This window comes from Zalophus californianus, chromosome 1 (genome assembly GCF_009762305.2).
Source record: "Zalophus californianus isolate mZalCal1 chromosome 1, mZalCal1.pri.v2, whole genome shotgun sequence".
Taxonomy (NCBI): Eukaryota; Metazoa; Chordata; class Mammalia; order Carnivora; family Otariidae; genus Zalophus; species Zalophus californianus.
Window position 1 is genome coordinate 109,959,654 of NC_045595.1, and position 9,621 is coordinate 109,969,274.

The window sequence follows — 9,621 nt, forward strand, 5'->3', positions numbered from 1 at the left end:
CTGCTTCGCCCTCTCCCACTCCCCTTGCTTGTGTTCCTGCTCTTGCTGTGTCTCTCTCTGTCAAATAAATAAATAAAATCTTAAAAAAAAAACAAAGAATTTTTAAAAGTGAGGATAGGTTAAGAGATCTCTTGCAAAAATCTTCAACAAAATATAAGCAAACCATGGTCAACAATACATTAAGAGGATCATTCACCACAATCAAGCAGGATTTATTCTGGGGATGCAAGGATGGTTCAATATTCACAAATCAGTCAACATGATACACCACATCAACAAAATGAAGGATAAAAATCATATGATCATCTCAATAGATGCAGAAATGGCATTTGACAAAACTCAAAATTCATTGTGATAAAAACTCTCAACAAAGTGGGTTTAGAGGGAACATACCTCAATACAATAAAAGCTTATATGAAAAACCCACAGCAAACATCATACTCAGTGGTGAATAACTGGGAGCTTTCCTTCTAAGATCAGGAACAAGACAAGGATGTCCACTCTCATTGCTTTTATCCAACATAGTACTGGGAAATTCTAGCCACAACAATCAGAAAAGAAAAAGAAATAAAAGGCATCCAAACTGGTAAGAAGTTAAACTGTTACCATTTGCAGATGCTATGATACTAATCATAGAAAACCCTGAGGACTACAAAACAAAACAAAACAAAACAAAACAAAACAAAACAAAACTATTAGAACTAATAAAGAATTTGGTAAAGTTGCAGGATACAAAATTAATAAACAGAAATTGGTTGTGTTTCTATACATGAATAACAAAGCAGCAGAAAGAGAATTAAGAAAACAGTCCCATTTACAATTGCATCAAAAAGAATTAAATATCTAGGAGTAATCTTAACCAAGGAGGTGAAAGACCTGTACTCTGAAAACTATAAAACACTGTTGAAAAAAATTGAAGACAACACAAACAAATGGAAAGATATTCCATGTTCATGGATTGGAAGAATTAATATCATTAAAATGTCCATGCTACCCAAAGCAACCTACAGATTCAAAGCAATCCCTACCAAATACTATCAGCCTTTTTCTTAGAACTAAAACAAATAATACTAAATTTTGTATGGAACCACAAAAGACCCTAAATAGCCAAAACAATCTTGAGAAAGAGGAATAAAGCAGAAGGTATTACAATTCCAGATTTCAAGATATTCTCCAGAGCTGTATGAATCAAAACAGTATTGTATCGACACAAAAATAGACTCATAGAATCAGTGGAACAGAATAGAGAGCCCAGAAATAAACCCACACTACACAATTAATCTATGACAAAGGAGGCAAGAATATGCAATGGAGAAAAGCCAGTCTCTTCAATAAATGGTACTAGGAAAACAGGACAGCTATATGCAAAAGAATGAGACTGGACCACTTGCTTACACCATACACAAAAATCAACTCAAAATTGATTAAAGACCTAAATGTGAGATCTGAAGCCATAAAACTAGAAGACAACATAAGCAGTAATTTCTTTGACATCAATCTTAGCAATATTTTACTAGATATGTCTCCTCAGACAAAGGAAACAAAAGCAAAAATAAACTATTGGGACCTCATCAAAATAAAAAGCTTTTGCACAACAAAGGAATCCATCAACAAAATGAAAAGGCAACTGACTAAATAGGAGAAGATATTGCAAATGACATACCTGGTAAGGGATTAATATCCAAAATTTATACAACTTAACACCAAAAATGAAATAATCCAACAAAAAATGGGCAAAGGACTTAAATAGAATTTTTTCCCCAAAAAGATATATAGATGGCAAACAGACACATGAAAAGATGCTCAACATCATTCATCATCAAGGAAATGCAAATGAAAACTGTAGTGAAATATCACTTCACACCTGTCAGAATGATTAGAATCAAAAAGATAAGAAATAACAAATGTTGGTGAGAATCTGGGGAAAGAAGAATCCTTGTGCACTGTTAGTGAGAATGTAAATTGGTGCAGCCACTGTGGGAAACAGTATGGAATTTCTTCAAAAAATTAAAATAGAAATACCATATGCTCCAATAATTCCACTACTGGATATTTACCCAAAGAAAACAAAAACAAAAACACTAATTCAAAAAGATATATGCTCCTCTCTGTTTATTGAAGCATTATTTACAATAGCCAAGATATGGAAGCAACCCAGGTGTCCATCCATAGATGAATGGATAAAGAAAAGTGGTATGCATATGTATATAATGGGGTATTACTCAGCCATAAAAAAAAATGACATTTTGCCATTTACAACCACATAAATGGACCTAGAGGGTATTATGCTAGGTGAAATAAGTCAGAGAGAGAAAGACAAATACTATATGATTTTACTTACATGTGGAATCTAAAAAACAAAATAAACAAACAAACAAAAAACAGAAATGAACCAAAAAAATAGAACAAACTGATCATTGTCAGAGGGAACGGGGGTGGGAGGATGGACAAAATGGGTGAAGGGGAGTGGGAGGTACAGGCTTCCAGCTATGGAATGAATAAGTCATGGGGATGAAAGGTACAGCACAGGGAATACTGTCAATGGTCTGTAATAGCATTGTATGGTGACAGATGGTGGCTACACTTGTGGTGAGCATTGGATAACATATAGACTTGTGGAATCACTATGTTGTACATCTGAAACTAATGTCACATTGTTTGTCAACTACACTTAAAAAAAAATGCAGGAGCCAAGCAGAAGTTTTCCCTGGTCAAAAATTGGACAACTTGGGCGCCTGGGTGTCTCAGCCATTAAGCGTCTGCCTTCGGCTCTGGTCATGATCCCAGGATCCTGGGATCGAGCCCCCCATTGGGTTCTCTGCTCCGCGGGAAGCCTGATTCTCCCTCTCCCACTCCCCCTGCTTGTGTCCCCTCTCTTGCTGTGTCTTTCTCTGTCAAATAAATAAATAAAATCTTTAAAAAAATTGGACAACTTGAGCATCAATAAGGAAAATAAATGCAATAAAAGAAAACACATTTTTAAAATCCATAAGTTCATAATGATATTCTCATTTCAAAATTAACCAGCTTTGGAGGATTCTTTGGAACCAACCTGTTATTTCACAAACTACAAAATAAAGGGAAAGAAGTAAAACACACACACACACACACACACACACACACACACACACACACACACACGCACACAACCACCAAAACACTGCCTTCATAGCACTTATAATGTAATTAATTAATTAATTGAGCCAATATTTATTGAGCACAATATTACAGATGCTAGACAGCATCCTAGGAACTGGGGATATGTCACTGTACAAAACAGAACAAATCCCTGACTAATGGAGCTAACGTTTCAGTGGGAGGAAATAGGCAATAAACAAGACAAATAGATAAATTGTATGTTATCTTGAAGGGTGATAGTGCTGAAGGGAAAAAAGTAGTAGGGTCTGAGATAGGGAGTGATGGGGGGAGTGTTGAAACTTCACATAATGTGGTCAGGGAAGGGTGACATTTGGTGACATTTGAACAAAAAGGGAAGTGAATCCATGCATCATGGGGGGGGGAGGAGCATTCCAGGCAGAGGCAATGGCAGTTTCTAAGCCCTGAGGCAGAGGCGTGCTTGGCATGTGGAGGAACGGCAAAGAGGTCAGTGTGACTGGACAGAGTGAGGGAGTGGGAGAGTAGTGGGAGAGGAGGGAAGAAAGACGAGAGAGGGTAGATCACATAGGGCCTTATTGGCTATTTCAGGACTTTGGCTTTTACACTGAGTGAAAAGGGGAGCCATGGGAGAGCCTTGAGAGAGAACAGTAATAGTCTGATTTAGGGTTTAAAGGATCATCTCTTGGGGTGCCTGCGTGGCTCAGTCAGTTAAGCGACCAACTCTTGATTTCGGCTCAGGTCATGATCTCAAGGTGGTGAAATTGAGTCCCGCACTGGGCTCCAGGCTCAGCTTGGAGTCTGCTTGAGATTCTTTCTCTCCCTCTGCCTCTGCCCCTCCCCCTGCTCGGGCTATCTCTTTCTCTATAAATAAATAAATAAATAAATAAATAAATAAATAAATAAATAAATAAATAAATAAAATCTTTAGAGGATCATTTGTTTACCATGCTGCAAATAAACTGAAGGAGTGGGCTGGTGGTGGGGCAGACAAGAGTAGAAAAAGGGACACCAATTAGAAGACCAATAAAATAATCCAAAATAATTTGGGTGCTTGAACCGAGATAGATGTGATGGAAGTGGCACATAATAGTCAGATTCTGGATATCTTACAGTTAGAAGCCAGTGGATTTGCTGACAGACTGGACTTGGAAGTGTCCTGCCTTAAATAATTAGTAGGCAGCATAAGGCATGATTTAACTCATGTTGGTAAACTGAGTCTGGAGGTTGGTGAGCAGATGGGCCTGAGTGAAGGAGAGGGAATATATAGGCAAATAATGCAAGATAAGGTTGGAGGTTATGGATGAGAATGGTGGTGTTGTGACAGAAATGAGGAATTTGGGAGAAGGAATAGGGTTAATGGGGATAGCTTTGGACATGTTGAATTTGAGATGATGGTGGAAACTCAAAGTAGGGACATACTGGGAGTTTAGAATATGGACTTAGAGTTCAGGTGGGATAGGTTGGTAGAGATTAAGATTTGGGAGTTTTTAAATAAAGCTGCTGTTTAAAGACAGAGTGAATGAGCTGCCTTATATCAACAGATAAAAGCAGAGGACTAAGGAGCAAACCTAAGAAAATGCCCACAGTGGTGAGGAAGGTGGAGGACGTAGAACCAATTAATAAATAAAAGGCCCAGTGGAAGACAAGGGAGCCTGCATTTCAAGGAGGGGTTGATTAAGAGTGCCAAATATTGAAGAGATACAAAAGAGAATGTAGCTAGAGGAAAAGCTAGCAGACACGGCAGGAAACATTTTAGTGAGGTGAGTGGGTTAGAAGCTAGGTTACTGGTGTTGAGAAGGGAAGGGATACTGAGAAATGGAACAAAGAGGCATCAGCTCATTGTTTATGATGATTTTCAAAGAAAGATATATGGAGAGCTCACTTCAGAAGACTGGGTTAGGAGAGAGGAAATCCAGTTCATTCTTTGGTCACGCATGCACACACCTTGTAAGAAGAAGGTGTGTACAGCAATACACACTTCAGTAATGGTACATGCCATAACTGATCTCAGAGATTTCTAATATTTTTCATTGTTATCTAATTCAGATTTAACCTATAAAACTCAATATAGGAAAATTCTGATTTCCAAAGTAAATATAAATGTGATTATTGACTTTCCAAAATAAATATTTCCTTAATGGAAACTACATTTTATCTCCTTTTTAAATAATCTTCATTTGGAAATGGAAATCTTCATTTCCATTAAGATATAAACTGATTCACAAACATTGCATTTGTACTGGGTTTCAAAGTGCACGTCCCTGTAGAATGTAAAGGGAGACCTGTATTTACCATTGAGCTCTCAAAATTCTTTTTTTTTTTGACACTGAATATGTTTTTATTGAGCCTTTTAGTTTACAACATGAGGTAAAAGGAAAGTCATTTCTCCTTAACCAATATTTTACACAGCTGTTGTAAAATATTTCGAACTTTAGGGAATTATAATGGATTACATATATTAAAAGTTGGGGATTGGGTAAACAATATTGGAGTTCTTGAATTTTCCAGTTGACTCTTCCCTTACAATAGTAACCAGCTCTAATTAGTTACATAAGTTTCTTCAAGGCCATGTTTTATTGTTGCTGATATCTTTATATCCGAAGCATTGCTATTTCAGTCAGTATCCACTAACTCCACTTCAAAAATGAGTTTTGCATTTGGTGGGATTTTGGCATCAGGCTGTCCTTTCTTTCCATAAGCCCATTCTGGTTCAATCTCTAGTCGAGCCTTTTCTCCTTTACTCATAGTTAAGAGTGCTTCATCCCATCCTCTGATAACTTTGCCTATTCCAACCTTAAAACTTAAAGGCTTGGCATTTTTCTTCTTCTTTGAACTCGTTTGAATATTAGTATCGAAAACAGTCCCATCCTGTAGTGTTCCTGTATACCAGCAGTGAACAACATCTCCCTTTTTGGGAAAGTTGGTTTTATCTCCTTTTTTAAGAACAGAGTTTATGTATTTTGGTGGACCCTCATCCAGAGTCTCTTCAGACTTGGTTTCTTTGGGTTTATCTTCATTAAGCTTCACATTTTTCACCTGCTCAGACACTTTACTTATACTTTCAGTACCCTTGAAACGTTTACTTTCAAAAAGATGGTTGTAGGCTGTAACCAAAAGGTCCTTGTTAGCTGTCTTGGCCACATTTTTAACGTTTCCTAGTAACTTCTGCAAGAAACGAATCTGAACCGTGGTCCTGTAGAAACTTGATAATATCCTTCTTGGGTAGCTGCTCGCTGCGCGGCTGCTCCACGGTCCAAGCCCGCTGTGGTACGGCCGCCGCCATCTTCCCCCGCTGCTTCTGCCTTACTGTCAAAATTCTTTTTTTGTGAGAAAATATTCCGGTGTTATGCCTTGTCCACATTTCCTTTTTGTCCTGCCATTTTTTTTTCCCCTGGAAAAGATATTTTATATTTCTTTTCTGCTGAGCCTTTATGACACATCTTTGACTTTCAGACTGTTGGGATGACCTTGTGAGAAAAAATCTTTTACAGGCTTTCAAGACAATTCTTGGGGTCACTGCCCTCCCCCAACAAGCAGGAACAGATTTGTCAAACTGTCCCTTCTCAGGAGTATGCTGGGCATGGAGGCTGGTCTGAGGCCCCCAGATTGGAAAGACCTAACTTGAAGATAGCTCTGAATTTCTAGAATCAACCACAAGACTGACTTCAGCAAAATTCCTCTCTAGGCGCTGCAGGTGTCATTCATGCTCTTTGTTATCCATGCCCAGCTCTCCCGGGTTTCCCGAGATATCACAAAACCCATGGAAATCCAGGTGTGAACTCTCTCGACTTTTTTTTTTGTGTGTGTGTGTGGAGACAAAAGGCTTTGTTACATGCATTGTATTTGTCTTTGCTAGCTTCCTCATTCGGTGTATACTGATCTATGTCATCCTGGGACACGGAAGGGGATTCGTCAGGGGGAACCGATCTGTTGCTTTGACTGCATCCCATGTGCTGATGGACATGTGTCACGGGAACCAGGTAGAGATGGTCATATATTTTCCCATGATATTGAAATGCAATTAGATTAAGCATGCTCCGGTGAAGAGGGCTTTGGGAGCCATCTTTATAAATAGTGTGAACAACTTATAACAAAAATCATTATAATCCATCAAACTGTTAGATATTCTTTGCAGTGTGGAAAAAAAGCATAATATTGGGTTTCAGTTCTAAAGCTGCTACAGTTGGGAAAAGGATTTGCATCTGTGAATTTAAGAGAAAAAAATAAAAAGAAAAAGAAATGTGAAATGTGAATAAATGGATTCATAAAAAGTACTTAAAATTATTTCAGTTTCTAAAATAGATTAAACATTAGTTATGTAAAAAATAGTCAATAATTGGAAAAATAAGTGAATTACAGTTCTCTATTCTACTGTATTATCTCTCATTTGGAATTATAAGATCAAGAAATCTATCCCTAAAGACAATGGACTTAAGGCCATAATTACTTCAGGTTTGCAGGATGAATTTTACAGATGAATTCTGTAACAACTGCTCTATGAATTCTTCTCTACAGCCTGCTGCATTGCTGCTCTTCATGACAAGGATTTTAGTGAGGTTTGGTTTGCTTAGCCTTATGAAGCATGTTGGATCAGGTGTACTTTTATCTCTGCTTATCTCTACCTTTAAAGATAATACAAGTTGTCCTTGTCCTTTACCAAAAGGCCCTCAATAACAATTTATTTCAAGAATTTTTAAAAATGTAAAATTTTCCCCAATTGGAAAATAGGTAACCTGAACACCTCCCTGAACCCCACGTGACCCAGTCTCTGCACTGAGTTACATCAAGAGAAGTCCAGTCCAGCAGTCCGAAGTGATTGGAAGGGAATTCTGATCTTCCCTAGCACCTTTCAGAGAACATTAAAGAGATCCATTTGATAATTTACCGTGAATGCATCTCAAATAGTTTTTTCTTACGTTGTAATAGTCTCCCTTGGAGAATCTGCCCAGCTGAAGGCTCCCAAATTTTTCTCAACTTTAGTTAACATGGTTGCTATTTTTGTTTCCCTTCTTATTCTCAGTCCATCTCTGCGTATTCTCTGGAATCTGGATCTGGAGGATGGGGAGGAGAAAGCTGAGAAAGACAAAATTCCCCTCAGTAGGTGGCAGTAATGTTGAATGGAAGGTTGAAAATACTTGCATTTTGGGTGCCTGGGTGGCTCAGTCGGTTAAGTATCTGCCTTCAGCTCAGGTCACCATCCCAGGGTCCTGGAATCGAGTCCCTGCATCAGGCTCCTTGCTCAGTGGGGAATCTGCTTCTCCCTCTACCCCTCCCCCCTGCTTGTGATCTCTCTCTCTCTCAAATAAATAAATAAAAATCTTAAAAAAAAAAACACTTGTACTTTAATCCTTATCACGATCCTCTTGATTCACCTTAGTAGCTTTAATTTTCTCGTACATTGGAAACTGTGGATTATTCTCTGGTTTATGAGGATAGACTAGATACCTCCCTTCTCAATTGGATAATTGGAAGAGAAAGAGGCATCTTACCAGAAAAGGCCCATACAGGAAAGGCAGAAACCAAGAAGCCAGACTGAATTCCTACAACTGAAAATAATTCTCAACCTTTAATATTAGTTGCACACTCTAAGACCATTGTATTGATGCTTTTTTCTCTTCTTTTTAAAAAAATGTTGTATATTCTGTATAAAGGAATCTCAGTGAGTCCTACACTAGGTCTTTGGCTGCTCTGAGCTATTCGCAGCTGAAGGGGACAATTGATTTTCTTGCAGTCAATCCTCTGTTTTTTGTTCATTAGGTCAAAGGGAGTGTGAACAATGTGGTGAAGACTATTGGTCAAATGCACAAAAGAGCAAGTGTGTGCTGAAATAGGTGGCGTTCCTTGCCTACGATGAGGCCCTGGGATTCGTGCTTGTCATTCTCTCTATCTTTGGGGTGCTTGTGGTCTTGGCAGTCACAACTGTGTACGTGATATACAGGCATACTCCACTTGTGAACGCCAGTGACCGGGAGCTGAGCTTTCTCATTCAGCTTTCTCTTGTCATCGTACTGCTGTCTTCCATGCTTTTCATTGGCAAGCCATACAACCGGTCTTGCATGACCCGCCAGGTCCCTTTGGCAATGGGTTTTTCTCTTTGCCTGTCTTGCATTCTTGGAAAAACAATTTCACTGTTTTTAGCCTTCACAATTTCTAAATCCAAAACCTGACTTATATCCATCCATTCCCCTTATCAAAAAATCATTGTGCTGATCTCTGTTCTGGTAGAGATTGGCTTATGCACAGCCTACTTAGTATTGGAGCCCCCAAGATTGTACAAGAACATAGAATGTTGACATATAAAGATCATTTTGGAATGTGATGAAGGTTCTATAGAGTTTTTATGCTCTATACTTGGGATCCCTGTCTTCCTGGCCTTGCTATGCTTTCTAACAACTTTTGTTGTTCGCCAATTGCCGGATAATTACTATGAAGGAAGAAGAATCACGTTTGGAATGCTGGTCTTCTTCATCATCTGGATCTCTTTTGTCCCTGCTTACTTGAGCA

General features: G+C 38.5%; 1 pseudogene; it reads right to left on the reverse strand.

Annotated features, from left to right (window-relative positions):
- Positions 1-5,440: 5,440 nt before the first annotated feature.
- LOC113918827 lies at positions 5,441-6,663 on the reverse strand (annotated as a pseudogene).
- Positions 6,664-9,621: the final 2,958 nt, after the last annotated feature.